We start from the raw sequence: 21,283 nt of genomic DNA on the forward strand, positions 1-21,283 counted from the left end.
GAGACGGAGTTTCGCTCTTGTTGCCCAGGCTGGAGTGCAATGGCGCGATCTCGGCTCACCGCAACCTCCGCCTCCTGGGTTCAGGCAATTCTCCTGCCTCAGCCTCCTGAGTAGCTGGGATTACAGGCACGCACCACCATGCCCAGCTAATTTTTTGTATTTTTAGTAGAGACGGGGTTTCACCATGTTGACCAGGATGGTCTTGATCTCTTGACCTCGTGATCCACCCGCCTCGGCCTCCCAAAGTGCTGGGATTACAGGTGTGAGCCACCGCGCCCGGCACATTTTTTTTTTCTTAAACTGTTTGAGAGAAAGTGGTTAATGTGATTGTATTACAACCCCTGAAACTTTTGTGTGTGATATCTACCACCAAGATTTTCTTTTTTTTTTTTTTTGGGGGGGGGGGTACTAAATTTCTTTATTTGAAGGAACGGTACAAAGAACTTAAGTGGATGTTTTGGTACAACTTACAGAAAAGGTAAAGGAACCCCCAATATGCATGCACTGCCTTGGTGACCAGGGAAGTCATCCCGTGGCTGTGGGGAAATTCGCCTAAGGCTTAGCTTTCATTATCACTGTCTCCCACGGTGTGCTTGTCAAAGAGATATTCTGCCAAGCCAGACTGGGGTGCTCCCATCTTGCGCAAGTTGGTCACGTGGTCACCCAATTCTTTGATGGATTTCACCTGCTCATTCAGGTAATGTGTCTCAATGAAGTCACACAAGTGGGGGTCATTTTTGTCAGTGGTCAGTTTGTGCAGTTCCAGTAGTAACTGATTCACATTTTTTTCCAAATGTAATGCACACTCCATCGCATTCAGCCCGCTCTCCCAGTCATCATAGTCTGGTTTCTTGATATCCTGAAGGAAGATGCGACCACCTCGTTAGTTCTGCAGCTTCATCAGTTTCTTGGCATGTTCCCTCTCCTCATGAGATTGGTGAAGAAAGTACTTGGCAAAGTTCTTCAAAGCCACATCATCGCGGTCAAAGTAGTAAGACATGGACAGGTAAACACAGGAGGCGTAGAGCTCCAGGTTGATCTGGCGGTTGACGGCGGCCTCTGAATCCTGGTGGTAGTTCTGGCGCACCTGCGAAGGTGATGCGGTTGTCACGGCGGCTGCTAAGGAGAGGCTGCGGCGGCGGTGGCGGCTGCGCGGCGCTGGAGTGGCGGCGGGGGCCTTGGGGCGATCCGAGGACCCGGTGTGGAGGTGACGGAGGGCTGGCTGTGGGCGGCTGGCCGGGGTGGGGGACGAGCGCCGGGTTCCGTCCAAGCACTGTTGAAGCAGGAAACCGCGGCGACTTTGGGCGAAGAACGTCTCCAAGATTTTCTATTGTATTACCTTAAGACAACCATTGAAATCAGAAAATTAAAATTAATGCTTTCCTTTTTCTTATCCAAGACTACTATCTTTGTAGAAAAAAGAATCTAGTTCAAGATCTCACATTGCATTTAGTTGCCAGGTCTATTTCATGTCTTTCAATCTGCAGAATTGCTGATGTTTGGCTTGACTTTCATGAGCTTGTCACTTTTGAAGACATAGGGCAGTTATTTCCTAGAATCTCCCTTATTTTGGGTTTATCTTATATATTCTCATGATTAGATTCATGTTACACAGTATTTTGGATGGGAATATGACAGAAATGTTGCTGTGTTCTTCTCATTGCCTTTTAGCAAGTGATGTGCAATTTCAATTTGTCCCAATTTTGAATATAATAACATTGATTACTTGATTAGGTGATGTCTGTCAGGCTTCTTTGCAGTGTCTGAGCTCCAGCATCCCACACTGGGCTTCCGCTGTCACCCACAACCTCCCTGGACAAATTCTTTCCTCTACCTCTTTGAGTTTTGATTTCCTGTGCCAGGCCACTGCTGCCACTCTGTCTCTTTTCCCCAAATGCTTGTGCCCAACTCTCCTCCTGTGGATGCTACTTACTCCCCCATCAGGTTCTGGCCTTCCTATTCAGTTTCCTACTGGAGTCTCAGTTAATGGCTATTGAAGGAAGTACAAAGGAAGGAGAAAAGGAAAGAAGGGGGAAAAAAGGGAGGGATAGATGGAGAAAAAAATAAAATAAGGAAAGAAGGTCAAAGGATAGCTTTTAATTTAAACCAAAGACATAAAGAATACTGAAATGAATTGTTTTCATCTGGAAAAAGGGCTCAGCGTGATGCTAGCTGAAATAATGTTGGGCACATTATTCTTCCTCATTGCACTCTACAGAAATAATTGCCTTTGCCCAAGACACCACCAACAAAAACAACAGCAAAAAGCATTGCAATATGAACTTGATATTTTTCAGTAAAATACGATTAGAGTATTCTGAAAGTATAGTCAAATCATACCCATTATTAACAAAAGGGCCAACCATATACGCAAATGCATTGTGGCTTTTATGGTGTTAAGATCCCTGAGTCTGTCTCTTTTTATCTGCTATTCAGCTGTTTAATCATTGCTCTCAGGAACTTGGGTATTTTCCTAGCGGGAAGAGGCTCTCATCAATCATTATTTATCCAGGTTATTTTTTTCAATTTATTCTGTACAATACAAATATAAAACTGAAGAACACAACTGTGCTCTTTCTCAAGTTTATACTATGATGCTGTTAACATCTGTCCTTTGCATGAAGGTAACATAGTATAATAGTTACAAGAACTAGTGTAGGGTCAAATTCAAGATCGACTACTTATGACTTGAATTTGGCCACGTGATTTAACTTACTTAAGCCTTATCCCCTTTATTTATAAAATGAGTCTAATTCTATAACAGCAATTATTGTTGGGAGGACTGCCAACAATATGCCTCAGGTAAAGTACTTAGCACGGGTAATGGACTACAAAATATAGACTACAAAGTTACATTTATCTAATGTAACCCCCATACTTGACATTCATTTCCTTTTGAGAACCCCTTTCCTTTGTACTCTATTGTACTTCATTTATTTCTTTTTCATAAAACAAGTTGTTTCTTATTAGTGATTATATAAAGGTCATTCCCACTTGGCTGAGATCTGCTTACAGTCAGGAATCGTTACTCGTCTCTAGCACTCAGCACTTAACAAAGTTATTTGTAACATAAAAAGTGCTCAGTGTGTTTGTGGATTGAATGATGAAGAATGGGAGAATTGAGATATGATTAGACGAATGAGTATGAAAGACTGAGGCCGGGAGTGTTGGCCCACACCTGTAATTCCAGTATATTGGGAGGCTGAGGCCGGTGGATCACCTGAGGTCAGGAGTTTGAGACCAGCCTGTCCAACTTGGTGAAAACACATCTCTACCCAAAATACAAGAATTAGCTGGGCGTGGAGGCAGGCACCTGTAATCTCAGCTACTCCAGAAGCTGAGGCAGGAAAATCGCTTGAACCCTGGAGGCGTAGGTTGCAGTGAGTCGAGAACACACCACTGCACTCTGACCTGGGCAAAAAGAATTTTTGACATGAAACTCCATGTCAAAAAAAAAAATAGAGTATGAAAGAATGAATGGATAAAATTATAAGTACACCAAATAATAAGCAATTGTAACAAAGCTTGGGATAAAGGATTTAACATTTATGGAACATTTATGATTTTCTGAACAATTTATTGGCTATTTCACATGCATTATCATGTTAATACACCATCATGTTATTATGTTATAGAAGAGAAATATAAGGTGTAGGAAAGTAAAAACAAAAATTTAGCTCACACTTTTGTCTATACGCACTAGGTCTAAAATTCAAGTACAACTCTGTCTGAATTTAAGGTGCTCCTTTTTTCCCACTGCTCCATGCTAGTGATATGTGGATACTGAGTTAGAAAGTACATAGGAGTATTATCTTCCTGGTCTCTTAGTGTATTAGAATAAAAAAGTAAAGATGAAAGAATTATCCTCTTTGCACAACAGCCAGAAGATGAAGCACTACTCAATCTGGATATGCACAGTATTTTTAAAACACAGGTTTTCAAACAAACATTTTCTTTTTAATTTTTAAAATATTTAATATTTACAAATCTGAGAGATACCAAAAATGAAAAATGATGTCACCCCAAATCTCACTTCCTGTCATTGCAGCATGAAACCACAGGAACCCAAGACTCCAGCCTGCACTGTGGTCTGAAGCATAAAATTTATTTGATATTAAAAGAAAATTTAGGTGGAATAGAAGCAGTTAAGAAACAGAGGAAATATCAGGTGATTGTAGCCAAATTAAAAGATTTCAACTAAATATGAGAAATATTTTTAGTGAGAATAGGATTCTGTCAATTAACTCAACATCTCCATTGTTGTATCAATTCTTTTCCAGAAAACATGTTTTTGCTATGTTAGATGGTGATTCATCAGGGATTCCAGAGAGGAGACTTAAGAATAGAGCATATAATTGAGCTATTTTGATTTATCAGGTGGGCATTCTGATTTTAAAAAAGTTTTTTCAACAAGTGCCAAATAATACTGTGTATAAAAATTAGGGATGGAAGAGTCAAGATAAATAGAGAGAGATCTATGTAATACCTAATTATATGCTTATTCTGTCCTATGTTTACTTCAAATACACAGAAATATCCAAGTTCAGAAGGATGGTCTCTGCGTAAGCATTGTGATATGTCTTTTCCCTTCAAGAGAGAGTTCTATTTTCTCTTTCACTAATGGATTTACAGGCCTAAAAACAATAGTCCCTATGGTCAGAAGTCATAACTTTTAAAAAGCCTCAATGATTTCACTACAAAGACATTCTTTGATAAAATCCAAACTTCCTTGCTTGGAACTTTACCAAAATGGTTTGACAAGTATTCTTTCTTCTTTGATACTGCAAATAGTGAACTTCATCTTTTTAATACAAGGCAGAAATATTTGAAATGAAAAGTTTGGTGAGTATTTCCAACTACAATCAAGGCTGTGGTCTTCTAGAGGAGATACATTTTTAAAAAATGCTATATTTCTGGATTAGAGTGAATATTCTCAAAGTTGGAGAACCTATAAACATTTTTGAAGGATAACTCAGAGATTCTGTAGACAAAATATGTATAGGCTTATACAGATCATCACTAAAACATTATATATAATTTCTTGGCAAAAGTTTATGCTTTTGAAGAGGTTGATCTAAACTAAAATGTGAACAAAATGGAGCTTACAATAGAAGAGTGGTTATGAAATGCCTAAAAGGGAAAAAATATATATAGCAACCCATTCATATAGTGAATATTTGTAGGATATGGCTCTATTCTAGTATTTGAGAATGTAGTTTTAGATATTTGGAAGCAAAAATCAGTGATATAGCTTTCATGCCTTTCGGTATCTCTTAGTCTGTGGAGGTAAAGAATCTAGAAAAATGAGTAGATAATTGCAGGAATGTGAGGCATATTGGCATAGCAGCGTGAAAAGATGCCAGGAGAGGACTGAGCCTATAGCTCTTAATGGGCTGAAGGAGTCAGTGATAGTTATCCAAAATGACTGGCATTTTATTTTGTTCATGAAAGGTGAGTGGAAATTGAGTGGAAATTAGCCAGATGGATAAGGTGAGGCATATTCTGATGCAGGAAACCACAAGAAAACACACGTATGTGCACTTGGGACTACAAATTGTTCCTTATGGCTCTAATGGTTTTGTAGGACTCAAAGGCTGAGATACCAAGGCTCATGTTGCAGAGTGACAGCTGTTGCTGGGAAAGCCATGGTAGTTTGAGATCAGACCCTAAGCTATGTAGGGGAATGCACAGAAGCACATTTTATTTCTTATTTGCTGTCATTTTGAAGCCTCTTCAAATTACAGACACACACACATATATAGCTACATGTATAAGTTTAAATAGAAATTTATATAAATATAGATTTTATATGCTGTATAATTAGAATAATTTCCAAATATATGTGTATATATATTCACATGTAGTCGTCCTCCCTTATCTGTGGTTTCAGTTATCCATGGTCAATGATTGTCCAAAAATATAGGTGAGTTCAGTATCATAAGACATTTTGAAAGAGAGAGAGACTATATTCATACAACTTTTATTACAGTGCATTGTTTAAAATGTATTATCTTATTGGCTATTGTTGTTAATCACTTACTGTGCATAATTTGTAAATTTAACTTAATCCTAGGTAAGCATTAAGTTATTATGTATTAAGAAGAAAACATGATATAGTGTGTGGTGCTATCACAGCATGTGAGATGGTGCTATCATATGTTTTTAAGCGGTCTTAAAACATATCCCCCACATACAAGGGGGAACTACTATATATACCTAATACATATATACATATGCGAATATAAATTTAAAATACAAGTTTCAAGCTACAATTTTATTAATTGTTATGTGCTTGCAAAAGAGTACATTGATAATCGTCTTCCTACTTTTGAAATATTTTCTGTTTTTGATCATAAGAATATTCACATTTGGATTCCTCCTGATGGATACTCTTTTTTTTTTTTTTTTTTTTTTTTTTTTTTTGCGATGGAATTTCTCTCTTGTTGCCCAGGCTGGAGTGCAATGGCATGACCTCGGCTGACTGCAAACTCTGCCTCCCGGGTTCAAGAGATTCTCCTGCCTCAGCCTCTTGAGTAGCTGGGACTATAGGGGCATGCCATTACAGCTGGCTAACTATTTCATTTTTAGTAGAAACAGGTTCTCACCATGTTTTAGTCCTGATGAGGAGTGATCCTAATAGGATTAGGAAATTCAGAATATTCCTGTTTATAACCTGATTAGGAGCATAGTCAGTTTTCAGTATTTTCAACTCCATGTCATACTGTAATGATTAACGTCACTTGTGTTCCAATGCTTATCAACCCCAAGAAGACCTTCCTGAAGACCAAGGTATCATTTGACTTTTAAGAGGAGTATACTCATTGGAGCATTTCTCTTGGCCCATTTCCCAGCCCACATGGCCTTTCCTAGGAATGGCATATCTGATGCACTCTGCAGGTGATTTCTGAAATGCCTGTGAATATGTGCATTTTGTCAAACAGCCTAAGCAAATAAAAATAACTTTGTATAGCAAAAAATATGCATTGTCTCAATCCTTTTATTTATTGGATGAGAATGAGCATATCAACAAGCACTTTACTCTCTAAAATACTGGCTCAATTGCAATTACCTTTCCTATTTTTTATCTAGGCTGTGTATTTTGTGCCACTCATATCCTGCATTTGAAAGATATCTTCAGTTTCTCTAAGTAGGTTATTAGGTTTTCAATGATTAGATAAAGCAGTTTGGATTTTTGAAAAGCAAAGAGCCTCTTCAGGAAGGACTCTCTCATCTCTTTCCTATGAAGGAATCATTTGTGGGAAACAGTAAGCCAGGAAGAAGAACAATGATATCACAGTAGCATAACTAAAACTTAGAGAATGTGTTCAGAAAAGTTTCAGAAATGTAGATCTTTTAGAGCCAGTAATTTAAACCTCTGACACACTGTCTCACTGGCCTCAGCATGCAGGGTCATCTGATTACGCCTACTCATAAATGACCAAATTAATCTCAATCTCTTTAAAACTTATTATGCCTCAAGAATACATGGTTGGTTTACTGTCACTTTTGTAAGGTTCTATTTCTCTGGTAATAACTGATAAAGAAGGAGTTTTCTCAAAGTCAATCACTCAAAATAAATAACTTAAATCCATGTTAACATACCTCTGGGAAGCAGATCTGCATTAACCTCGTCTATGACTTCTCTGACAATAATAAGGTTTAAGAGAGTGCACAGCCACTGGTGATTTCTGCAAGTGATACAATGAGGGGACAGAGACAATGAGGCAAAAATAAAATGGGACCTGGGATTAAGGGATCTTCCACTCAGCCATGTGCAGAACGTTGAAAATTAATGTGGTATTGTTTAGCAAGCAGCTGTCAAGTTACCATAATTTGCAAAGTGTTTTTTTTTTTCCCCTCTTCTCCTTCACTGAAGGCATATTAGAAATGGCTTCATTTCTGGGGATGACAAAGTTAATCCTTTTTTGAATTTCATTGAAGAAAATGACACTTTAAGCTTGTTTTGCATTTGTCAAATGAGCCAATGAGTTCAACATTTACTGAGCATCTCTGAATAGAAGACACAGTATTAAATAGTAGAGTTCTAAAGATGAATTAAGAACAATAATTTTCATCAAGATATTTAATATTTGTTGGGTGTTAACAACTAGGCAGAACACTGTAATTCTCTGCGTCTGCAAATATAAGAGTTGAGATAAGCAAAGGGTGGTAGAGGAGGATGTAGGTGAGTCTAAAGGGTTGCCTCAAAGTTATAGGGCAATGGCCTGAGGACAGCGGTGAGACAAACCCTGAGGAATTGGTATGGTGCTAAGGGATGAGTCTGTTAAGATTATGCTGGAGAGATGGGTCTTTCATGGCCTTTATTACAAGTATTCAGAGGCAGTCCATGTCTGCATAGAAACATCTCACTGTATTGTAATTACACAGTAATATACGCTAAGTACGACTTAAGTTTGTGTGCATGAGTGAGAGTACTGTGTTTTCATCTTCCAGCATTTAGCAGTGTGTGTTATCTTGCATTCACAAGTAAATATTTGAATAAATGAATCAAAAAACCACAATTTGGTCATGCTTAAATAAAGCTCAAGAGAATAGTATTAGTTCCACCATTTCCAAGTTGAAAGGGAGGATGAGCTCAGGGCTATTATCATGATACAAAATAGCAATCCAGAAGTTAAGACAATGACAAACAGCTTAGGAAATAGAAATCTAAGATGTGAAGGAGAAACTGTCTAGGATATTGTCCATAAACAGTGTAGAAATGCTAAATATATTTCATAAGTGGTGAGTTCTGATGGTGTAGAGACAGTTGGTAAATTTAACAGCGTAGAAGTTGTTCAGATGGAATACAAGAAAAAAAAAAAGAAAAGAAAAGAAAAAATAAAGAAAAAAAATAACCTTCATCTTTTGGCATCTATTTTCATGCCAAGGCGTACCTGAATCACAATCACTTTAAATTTCCATGAGCCCTTCCCTATATATTGCTTTGCAGATAAAAATCCTTCCAATAATAAGAACTGCACTGCACCCCCAAATAGAAATGCCATGAAGTTTATTTTGATAAATTGAACTCATTCCATCTGTGGAGGGGTCTACCATGGACAGAGCATACATCAGGTGATTACCTGGGTTCCTGCTTCTTGGAGACTTTCCACTCTCCAGTTGGTCAGAGGCTGATCAGCTGCTGCAGTTTCACTTTGATTCTATCTTTTCTACAGCCGAAGAATATGACACTCAAGCAAAAGTGTCATCACCTCATAATAAATATGCTTATGCCACCTAAGCCACCCACTCAACAGAAGGATATTTGCAGAAAAGAAGATGCTTTAGAAAAAGTTCCTCTCATTTTCATGGATTTTCCCGATTGGGGGTTTCCATTTGGCTATGTGTTTGGCTTCTAATTTTGTTGTCTTGGGTGAAGAAAATTGTTGAGGGGTGGGGAAGAGGAAAATTTAAATATACCTATTCTCAGACATTAGGGCAGTAACATAGATAATAGATCAACCATTCTTTAGATGACTTTAATGTCTCAATTTCTCTGGGCTTCATTTTATTTGTCTGTAAAATTTTTTACATAATTCACTCATGCATTTATTCATTCAGTAAGTATATGTGGAGAATATAGAATGTGCCAATTTGTTTACTGGGAACTTAGCAATTAAAAAATAAATCAGTCATGAAGCTTAATATGCATTATGTTTACTCTAAAAGTTAACATACCGTACGCATACATACTTCCCAAATAATGTCAGTGCTTCTGGTCCACAGACATATTTTGAGAAGCAAAGTCCTAGATGGAGTTTACTTTCTGTCACTATTACCCAAAAGGGGGACTTTCATTCTTTTCTTTCAATATTATCAAGGAATAGGTAGAGACGATACATCAGGCATACCAAAGCAGCTTTATCATTCTCTTGGTTTACTCTCCTTTTTCGCCTCTCACTCTTTTCCAGTTTTTACTGCTAAGCCCTCTCCAAAGAAAATACAGAGAAAGAAGCACTTTGCACTATACAGTTGTCCAGTTTCCAGCCAAAGAGAATGGGACATGAATGGCCTGGGTAGAATCTCATGCCAATAGTTTGAGCCAATCTCTATCAGTAGGGAGTGAGTTATTGAGCCATCTCAGGTCATAAGGCTGCCCTGGTAAGGAGTCACCTGCTTGACCTGAATATGTGATTATAAAGATATCAACACTGGAGGAGAAACTGTGAACTTATCAGTGACCCCAATGTGTGTTTCCCAATACGATCACAACAATAGATTAAATATGAAGCCATATTTCAGGATTTATGAGTGCTTAAGCAAGGTACAGAAAAAATGCCATTCAACATTTAAATAATTCTATTTGTTTATGCACTAACATGACTAAGAAATCATTATTTAGAAACAGAAGAGAGAAAGTGACAAATTAACTGCTACTGCTACTAACTCTTCAAAGTGTATGCTGGAACTTAGTGAATAGAAGTCTACTTTGAGTTGCTCTAATTCTATAGACAATTCTTGTGTATGTTCAGAATAGAGTCAGTAAAGTTCAAAAGCATTGCATGTGATCCAGGACTTCACCACAAGGTCCTTTGGCATGTGGAGAATTATAATGAGACCATGAATTCTTTCTTTCTTTGGCAGAGGCCTTTTTAGTGGAAAGAAAGTCTCAGTTAAAAAGGAAGAAGCCAATGTAAAAATGTAAAATCAAAGCTCTTCCGATATGGTTGAAAACAAACAACAGACTATAAAAAGCTAAAAGCTTGAGTTATACACATGTGACCTTGGAAATAACAATGGTTCGTGGTAGGTATATATCACAATATGCCTTTGACTTCAAGAAGCTTACATTCCACTGGGGAGGACAAAAATGGCTTTAAGCAATTTCCATAAGAAAAGGAGCTTCAATGGTAGAAGACATTATCATAAGAAGAAATATCTTTGGAAGATAAAGAACCACAACTCTCCTTTTTGGGTCAGATAGACCTTCACAGAAGTGGGAGCATTCCAGGCATTACAGCTGAGGCCTGAAGAATCAGTGGGAGATTTTTAGGTGTCAAGAGACTTGACGGAGCAAACAGCCACTTGCCGTTTCTTCATAGGCTTCCTGAGACTGTATCAGCTTCCTGCTTCTGATATGAAACAGGATATGAGTGTTTGTGTGTGTGCTGGGAGAGGACATAGCACTGGGGGTAAATTACCATGAAAGGAGATTAACGTGGATAGGTAGGAGGAAGATAGCACAAATACAGTTTCTTGGAAATGTAGTTTTTCCACCCATTCAATTGGCATGAAAATACATATCTCTTTTCTCTTTTAATGGCCAGGACAAACTCAAATGGTAAAAGAAGTGTTTGACAGATTGTTAGCAATCTGTTAATGTTGGTGAATAGGAGTCCTATTAATACTAAAATGTAGAGTAGTGCATGTGTGTACGTGTCTGTGTGCACCATGTGTAAATAGAAGTTTGCAAAATTTCCTGTAAGGATGAAAGATGGAAATGAACACCCTTACTTCTAGCTTTTCTACATAAAGTTAAGGAGGAACAACCAAAAAGTATTCTAGAAGGATTTTTCACCTCTAAGGCTTAGTAGGAAAACACTATTTATTTTATTAATTAAATATTTTTAACTTTGTTTAGAGCTTCAAATACCTGGCATTTTTGATAAATTTCTTATATTAAAAATTCTCTTTGATTCCGTATACTTCCAGATCAATGTGGTCTCATGGAAACCCCATTAAGGAGTTAATTATTGTCCCAAAGTTACAAATGAGGAATTGTGTGCACATGTAGTTTGCTGGACAGAATTTACAAGGCTGAGTAGCAGAAACTGTAACTTGTGTGATTGTAGAAACAGACTTCTAAAAACTAGATGTCATTTTACTGCCACATGCTACACAAAGAGGGGTGAGAAGGACGAATGGAGAGTATGGCAATTACCTCTGCTATACTTTTAATCCATCCTCGTTAGAGGAGTATTAATGATTCATATATTCTTGTTTAGTACTATATAGTAACTTTGACATATATCTAATTAAATTTCATTCTTCTAGTGAATGCTGCATCTATCTGGAAAACAAAACACAACAAAATAAAACACACAGAGAAAAACAAGGTCATGAGCTAATTTAAATGGCAAATATAGAAGAACACACAGGAAAAGAACAGATAGATGGGACAGGGGTATTTTACTAATTTGCTCTCACACTACTATAAAGAATTACCTAAGACAAGGTAATTTATGAAGAAAATAGGTTTAACTGACTCACAGTTCTGCAGACTGCACAATAAACATGGTTGGGAGGTCTTGGGAAACTTGGGTTTGTCTTTTGATTTAGGAAAAATAATAATATATAGAGGGAGGGGCAGAGAGAAGGGATTTGGGGGCATATCTTGCTTTCCATAAAGTTATTAGTATCTCCATTGAACTTGCATGACATATCATGGGGCTTCCACAATTCTGCAACAAAGTTACAACGTATTAAGAAAGTGAAAAAAAACGCTTCCATATTCAGCCATGTTAATATGGTATATGCTTTACACGAACAGGGACAGTCAGACAGGACCTGGCACATAGTAGATATTAAGGCAACAATTATTAAATGTTTAACCAAAGTGACTTAATTATCAGAAAAGAAAGAGAAATAGCTTTTTTTTTGGTATAGGCAATGATTTTATAGTTGTTTCTATTTTTCTTTTTGTATTCCTCTCTTTTGCTAGAAGCAGCTCATCTAGCTATTCTCATTTAATTTCAAACAATTCTGTTCAATTCCAAAAGCACGTGACAGAAGGGATATGAGTATGTGCATGTATGTAAGTGTCTAGGTGTCTGTATGCATGAGTTTGTGTCTATGTGTGTGTGTGTGTGTATCTGTGAGCATATGTTGTTTGTGTACATATTAGTTTATGTATATGAGCTGTGTGTATACATGGATATGTGACTATGTGCAATTGAATCAGTATGTGTGTTTCTAGTTATAGATTTGTGTGTTTGCAAGTATGCATGTGTTTAAATCAGTATGTGTGCATGTGTAGATGTTTATGTGTGTGCGTCTGTAATCTTCGTGTATATGTTCCTCTGAAGACATCTGTGTGTCTCCGTGTTCACATATGGCTTTATGTATCTGTATCTGTAAGTATGAATTTATGTAGATGACTGTGCGTAGGTAACTATGTGTTTGTGTGTCTCTACACAGCCACCATTAAATACATTTCCTATATTTTAAGTAAATGAAAGTGTCGCTTACAGAAAAAATAAGCTACTTAGAACCTAATGTTCTGGAAATATTCATATTAAAAGACATCTGGTTATACCAAATTCTGTATTGTCTACATTTAGCCACAGGTGTTAACAAAATGATAAGCACTTGGAAAGTAGACAATCCAAAAACTGTAATAGTATTCATATTCATCTTAGCTTTCTCTATGAACCAAAGTCTAAACAATATAATCATAAATATGTAGAATTCTAGTGTTACATACATATTGTACACACACAAATATATATATATATATATATCATAAACCAAATTTATGTAAATGATCTCAAAAAAAGCATTTATTGAAAATTTGATAAATGTCAGATATTCTGCTAGGTACAGAATAGCAAGTTAATAAAGTATGTACTCCAATTTTCAGGGACTGAATTTTAAGTAGGAACAGACCTTGCTACTTGATTAGTAAGTCCTGGTGAAAAAAATAAAATATTTTGTTCAAAAAGCCAGAAAAAAATGCCATTAATAATGCCATTAATAGTGCATACAAATATATTTCTTCTTTTCTTTTTTTTTTGAGATGGAGTCTCACTCTGTTGCTCAGGCTGGAGTGCAATGGTGCGATGATCTTGGTTCACTGCAACATCCATCTCCCGGGTTCAAGTGATTCTCCTGCCTCAGCTTCCTGAGTAACTGGGATTACAGGTGCCCATCACCACGCCCAGCGAATTTTTTTTTTTTTTGTATTATTAGTAGACATGGGGTTTCACCATCTTGGTCAGGCTGGTCTTCAACTCCTGACCTCATTATTCACCCACCTCAGCCTCCCAAAGTGCTGGGATTACAGGCGTGAGCCACTGTGCCAGGCCATGTTTCTTTTTTTTTAATGATATCTTCCTCTTCACTTTTTTTTTTTTTTTTTTTTGAGATGTCATCTTGCTCTGTTGCCTAAGCTGGAGTGCAGTGGCATGATCTCAGCTCTTTGCAACCTCTGCCAGCCCAGTTCAGGCGATTCTCATGGCTCACTCTCTTGAGTAGCTGGGACTACAGGCACATGCCACCATGCCAGCTAATTTTTTTGTATTTTTAGAAGAGATGTAGTTTTACCATGTTGGCCAGGTCGGTCCTGAACTCCTGACCTCAGGTAATATGCCCACCTCGGCCTCCCAAAGTTCTGGGATTACAGGTGTGAGCCACCACCTTGTCATTTAAAAAAAATTTAATTTGCAGGCAACTTATTTTCTATGCAAGTGATTAGCATTAATTTTACCATTGGTAATACTGTGCAATGATAGTTTTAAATATAAACATCAGAGCATTTAGCCCTTATGCAGAATCTCTGTAATTGCATGCTTGTATCACATGGTTTATCCGTGGAGGGTGACTTGAATTGGTCTGAAGAGATAAATACAAGCCAGATTTAGAGAAGGTTAGAACGAGGAAGAGATCGTTACCCTAGACAGGAGTCAGCTGAAGGAATGCCCTGGAGCAAGGTTGTACTCATGGGGCAAAAGCAGACTTTCATATATACCCTGGAGTTGCCCTTCCTACCAGCTGCCAGACCTGCTTAGTGTCCCAGCCAGGCGTGGGGTCTCGAACATTGAGACGTTGAGCTAGACATTTCCATTTCTCATGAGGCTGCCACTCCAACCCATGGCAGATAGCCAACTGCACAAAGATCTTTAAACCTGTGTGCCAGGTTACATGGACAGAGGTTGGAAAGGCTCACTCCCACGAAGAGACAGCCTCCCACTGGCCAGGCACCTGCCAGGTGCTCTGGAGTGCTGTCAGCCAGTGTAGGGTGGCTGCCACAGGGCCCAGTCCCAAGAGGCCATGGAGCACTGTACCCAACTCTCCAGACACTCATAGGGTGAAAGATGGCAGCAGTGCCAGGGTGGGGATGAGAAGGGGAGGAGGGGTGGCTTGGGGTACAGGGAGTGGGAGAGTGAACTACTGAGAATCTACTCTTGGGAGGCTGTGGGAAGTTGTACCACTGATAAACCAAGGCTCCAAACCCCAGGCATATGCTCCATTGATACATCTTTCAAAGCATAAGTTTAAAGATAAAATTAGAAAATATTTAAAAATGACAATTGCAGTGCACTATTCTCTAAGCCAGAACCCTTCTGGAGAGGGTATGGGTAACTGATCACATCTTCTGAAGCCAGCCCTGAGTAGGAGAGAAAGATGCAGAGCTTATCTAAACAATTGAAGCAGGTACTGGCATAGCTTGTTTTATTGAACTTTGCTTCATTGCACTTCACAGATATTACATTTTTAACAAGCTGGAGATTTGGTATTAATGGTATAAAATCTCCAATTGTTTAGAAATGCAATTTTTAATTTTTATTCATAATTATCGGTGGTAATGATGATCTGGAGTAGGTTTTAGAGATGAATATGAATTTTCTGAGATAATAAAGGACGGGAAATGACACAAGAAAGCTCATGTCCAAAGTCTCAGAAACGTAGAAGATCATGGCATATTTGCAAAGCTGCAAATCATATACTAGTGATTTGTCCCTCCATGCATGTTTACATATGCATTGAGGGTGAAAAAAAGATGCAGGAGAAGATAGTAAGGAGTTGCAGTTGGTTGCATTTTGATAAAATGTCTGTTCCTCCTTAAGAATCTTGGGTTCTGTAGGGACTTGAAATGAATTAAGACTTACATATCTCAAACTCAAAAATGAGACCCCCAATGCCAAACAGTAAAAGATAACAGGATAAATTATATTAATACTTTACAGTCTCAAGATATCAGAAATTATTCATTGATATGCAGCAACATCAAATATTCAAAGGTCTTACGTTAGATTAGAAATTGGAAGAACAGAGCACGTATGATATTAGACTCTGAAGATTTCTCCGATTTCCTTCCATTAGGATATGTCATTTATGTTATTAGAAAACTATAGTTAAATTCTTCTTAGTGATGAGTGTTTAGTCCACTGTGACTATAGGTATATGTCTGGACAGCACTCTAGACAAAAATTTGCTTGTTAAGTATGGAAATTATTTCTGAAAAATTTCCCTCTTATTTGTGTTTTGTTTTTCATAAAGAGAATATATAGACATTCAATGTCTAAGCAAGAAAAATAAACATTATCTTCCCTCTATCTTGTTCATAAAGCCAGAATTATAAGCCTGCAGTGGGGCTCACAGATAAAACTAGAAATATTTTTATTACATCTTCTTTGGCTTATGACCAAAAAAGAGACTTTTAGTGGTTACAAAGAAACCTAAACAACAGAACTATTAGAGTGGCCCTAACCTTTCTTCATCTCCACAAAGGAGTCTTCATTTCTGATTTCCTCAAAGTGTATGTGTTAATCCTGTTTTATGTAGCCCGGAAATCCTGCACTAACTTGTCACAATGATAATGAATATATTTATGTATATATGCCAAGATGTGGTCAATGCAATATTTCTTTCTAGCCTGATCTTTGGCTATTTTTTTTCTAACCAAAATCTCTTTGGGTAGGGATCCATTGGACAGAATCCTTCCCAATGGATCCCTACCAAAAGGACCAATGAGAAAAACGTGATTCCTCCCCAGTGAGCTCAGGGACCATCTTTTTTTCATTTTTTCTGGTATATACAGGCCATCAGCATGGATTTTGACTTACAGACACCTCTTAATATTTGTTGTATCAATTTGAAGTCAATTGTTAATTAGTCATATTAATTATGACTTTAAAATCACAAAGCAGAGAAGCAGTTGTTAATTTAACTTTTCAAAATCGTTCTTAAAATCCTTTCTTAAGGTATAGCTTAGGTTATAGAGTCATTACCTATGAGTTATAGATTCCCTTACACAGGATTAAATGAGTGAGAGTAGATCATGTAGAGGTGTGTGTAGAATTATACTAGGGATTCAATAACCCATAGGCATATTCACACTCCTCAACACTCAAGTGAATACTAAAGTTTAAGTAATATTATGTATATGTCCACGGAATTTGGACTTGTTAAAAAGGTCTCCTCATTTCCAAAAGAGTGAGCAATCTATGGCCCATTAGAAACCAAAACAGTTTATCAATGTGTTTATGTATGTGTATGTGGGTGTCTGGGGTGAATGGGGGTAGTCAGTTCAGACACATGGTGAAAGTATTATCTTTTGTCCTGGTTAAGAGGATGTGTTACTGCACTACAGGATTTGGCTGTTTTTGCCATCATCCTCATTTTCATCCTTGTTAAAAATGTAATGATATTTTTAATAAATGATACTTATTGAGTCTTTTCAACATGTAAACGCAGCCCAAGGTAATGAACAGATATTACTTTCCATTCTCAAAACAATTCTTCCGGGTAAACATTCTTATCCCTATTTTATAAATGAGAAAATTGAGGCTTCTGGGAACTCAGAGACTTTGTCTCAAAGTCCTAGAGTTCTTGATTGGTCAGAGTCCAGGATTCAAACCCAAGGCACCATGACTGCAAAGCCATTTTTCTTTTCTTCATAATAGTGTTTCTCAAAGTGCAGTTCATGGATCAGGTATAGCAGACGCACTTGTGGGTGTAGATTCTTGGATAGAAATGCATTTCACATATTTAGGGGTTATAATACATGGAGCATTCCTTCCTGTGCCCCATCTCTAGAACTATAATCTCTGAAGGTGGGATAAAGGAATCTGCATTTGAACAGGTAGCATTTGAGAACCACTGCCACAGACTATACTGTTACGGAAGAAAAAATGTACTTTATGAAACTCTAAATTTCCATATAAAATCAAAATTGGGAGAGGTAAGAAATGGCAAAACAGGACATGATACTTCCTAAATCAAGAAGGTACCTCCTTTCATCTTCTTTTAAAACCTCCTAGGTCCATATTGCTGAGTCTTCCCTGGCCATAGCACTTCTGAGAATGTCAGGCTAATTGAATTGGGCACCAAATTTTATCACTGGACCCCATTTGCTGTGGTTATGACTTGGGCATTGGAGCTGTTGCTTGTATAATAACTTGAATGTGTATGTGACATCAAAGGTCTATTTTCAGCATTTGTATATTGCATATTTAAGCATATTGAGATTTTCTTAGTCTTTGTTTATTTTGGGAAGTAGTTTAATCTAATCTTTATATTATAAGAAAATGTCATTTTTAGCTCCAGTCCAAATACTGTATAATCACAGCACTCTGATGTAAACTCCAGAGCTGACTTTGAGAAAACTTAATACATTTTATTTTATAATGTAGTCACCAAGTTTAAATCGAACTGCACTAGGAAACCACCAAGAATGTAAGGGCAATTTAAAGCCTAATGATCATATTCACTGCTGCTGATGGTGATGATGATGTCCATTGCCTAAAATGACTATAGCCAAGGAAAGCAAACCAATTGATTCTGAGCTTGTAAAAAAAAATTATTTTAAAGAAAATCGTTTCATTCAGGAAATCCTCTTGTACTTTCCCCATAATGCCAAAAAAAATAATTTTCAATAGATGCTCTGCTATCCTCCCTGGCCCAAATCCCAAATCAGAGAAGATGAAGCTTCTAACTCCTAATTTGTGTCATACTGACTCTAGATACTCAATACATATTTCTTGTTTCCACCTGTTTTGTCCATCAGCTTGCTGCAGGAGGCAGCTTAAGCTTAGAGGTTAAGAGTACATCGTGTACTGTGAATAGACTGTTAGTAATCAGGACTGTGCCTCTTTATAATTGTGTCAAGAAACTTGACCTTGTCACTTGTTGGACTATTGTTTCATCCCCTAAAAACAGAGATGATAAAAGTGCCTACCTCATAAGGATTGTTTTGAATATTAAACAAGATCATATATGCAAAACAGTGAGCCAAGAGGCTGCCCCACATTACATTCTCAGAAATGGTAGCTATTATTAATAAACCATTGCACATTTTAGAACAAAGGACTAGTAAAGCCATTTCTAAGGATGATTAATTTAGAGGTCTAGACTGGAGGGAATTGGCCAACAGACTAAGGGATGAGAGAGGAGGTGTTGACAATTCTACAGCTTAACATGCAGAGTTTGCACAAGCCTGGTGACAATGTAGAGATCTTACATTGATTAATTGACTTTTAGGAGCAAACACTGTACCCTGTGCTCACATTTATTAATTCATTTATCCAGGTTTGAAACATTGAGAATGAACCAGCAACCAATAGTCAGAAAAGATGGAATAAAGCATTTTATTTCATAGATGGTCATGGATTATGCTGGTAGTAGAAATAGAAGGCCTGGAGTCTATAACATTTATTGGCTCTAAAAGCCTGAGAAGATCATTTTATCTTCATGGGCATCAACTTTTGCATCTGAAAAATGTAGGTAATACTGCTTTGGAGACAATGAGCAGGACATTTGTATACATTTGAATTTATAAAGTAATTTTTTAGGAATTACAATAATTTATCCTCCATGTCTTCTGTTTTGTTTTTCCTGATTTTCCTCCATATGGAACTGATATCCTCATCTGCTCACTAATCTGTAGAATAGCTATAACTTATGTATACCAACACCTACACTTATTTTCTGTGTCTTTTAAACAGAGATTAATCATTTTATTTGGCCATAGAGTTCCTCTTCTACTCTGTTAGATGAGCTTTCACTGTTCTTTGAAACACATTGCAATGTTCTCTGTGAGGCTTTCCTTACTCCTGCCACCCAATTTCCTACATTTGACCATTCATTTTCCTGTCGTCACATAGCAATTTACATGTACCTCTTAGTAAATATATCAAATTATCTTATAATTGTCTGCATGCTTGTTTGATTCTCAAGATAGCAAGCTCCTTGAAAAAAAAGGCATATTCATTTTTGTATCCCCAGCACCTGGTATGGCTTCTGGCAGGGAGGTGGCCTGCAGTAAATTTTGTTAAATGTATTAATTTTAGCTCATTGCTATTGGTACTATGTATATTAGCAAGGCATTCCCATTTCAGTTTTGGACACATTACCATTAGGGAGAAAATCAGAAATCAAAGAAGAAATTTCTACTAAGCTTCATATAATGCATGAAAAAAATCCTAGCATATTTAATATATATGAGAAATAATGGCACAATTATTAATATATTATACAATGTTTCATAGCATATACTGTGTGAGACATGTCACATTTTCAAAATGAATACTAGATGTTTCTGGCTCTAACCTGCTAAAAGGGTCCTGTGGCTTTTTTTCTGCATTTAATCCTTTGCCTTTTGACTTCACCCCCACTTCCATCATCAGCATATACACCATCATACCATAAATTCAAATACTTTCTGATCTAGTCTCTCCCCTTTTTCCTCATCAGCTATTCATTTTATCATTAGCTACAGAGTTTAATTAGAAGTTTGATCTCACGATTCTTTCTTTATATCCATTTTACATTATCTTGTCTTATACCCATGATTGAAGAGTTGCCACTTTATACCCAGGATAGAGGAGCTGCCACATGGTAAGCATGCTGGCACCAAGCAGAGGCACATCCAGGTTTTTCAGTATTCTCCTGGTAAGGTTGGTTAGCTCTCAGAAGCTGAGCATACATTTAAAACCCTTAACCAGCATCACTTAGATTTCCTTATAGTCGCATCTTGGTCTATAGCTAAGTGGACATGAAATCAATATGCACTCATGGAAAGCTAGCCCTTGTGAGATACATTCTAAATAATGCAGCATATCCTAACAATTGGAGGGTACATAATTCCCTCCATCTAAAAAAAATTGATTTTTGTCCTTTAACTATTATCCTTGTACTGCAAAGGGTTCTATTTTCATCTAAAGTTTCAAACTTTTCAGCCATGTACCATAAACAAACACTAAAAGATTTCATAATATTCTTAAGATTGTCCACTCTCAGCAGCAAAGAATGCCACGATGAATGCTGAAGGCTAAGAAGTAATAAACGATCAAAAGCTTCATTGCAAATGCCCTGAAAAATCTCTTTTCCTTCTGCAGCTCAGCAGGGTTCAGCTCTGCTTACACTTTTAGGCCATGAATGAAAAAGTTGCCTTTGGCCTTGTCTGACCCCTTTCTCCATGTTAGAAAGGGAGAGAAGAAACACAAGATGTAATAAAAGAATTGAATGGTTTGCTTCTCATTTCTGTCAACCCAATGTCTGCTGCCAAAAAAAAAAAAAAAAAAGGAAAAAAAAAAAACCCTCCCCCGAAGCAAACACTTCT

At 37.2% G+C, this 21,283-nt stretch overlaps 1 pseudogene across 1 annotated transcript; it reads right to left on the reverse strand.

Moving 5' to 3' along the window:
- Positions 1 to 403: 403 nt before the first annotated feature.
- On the reverse strand, positions 404 to 20,360 carry LOC116555827 (annotated as a pseudogene). Its single transcript, XR_004270692.1, has 2 exons — positions 20,272 to 20,360; positions 404 to 1,327 (listed from the first exon to the last, which is right to left on the reverse strand). The product of XR_004270692.1 is annotated as a ferritin heavy chain pseudogene (transcript).
- Positions 20,361 to 21,283: the final 923 nt, after the last annotated feature.

Source organism: Sapajus apella, unplaced genomic scaffold (assembly GCF_009761245.1).
Source record: "Sapajus apella isolate SASKATOON/1434 unplaced genomic scaffold, GSC_monkey_1.0 scaffold15, whole genome shotgun sequence".
Classification (NCBI taxonomy): domain Eukaryota; kingdom Metazoa; phylum Chordata; class Mammalia; order Primates; family Cebidae; genus Sapajus; species Sapajus apella.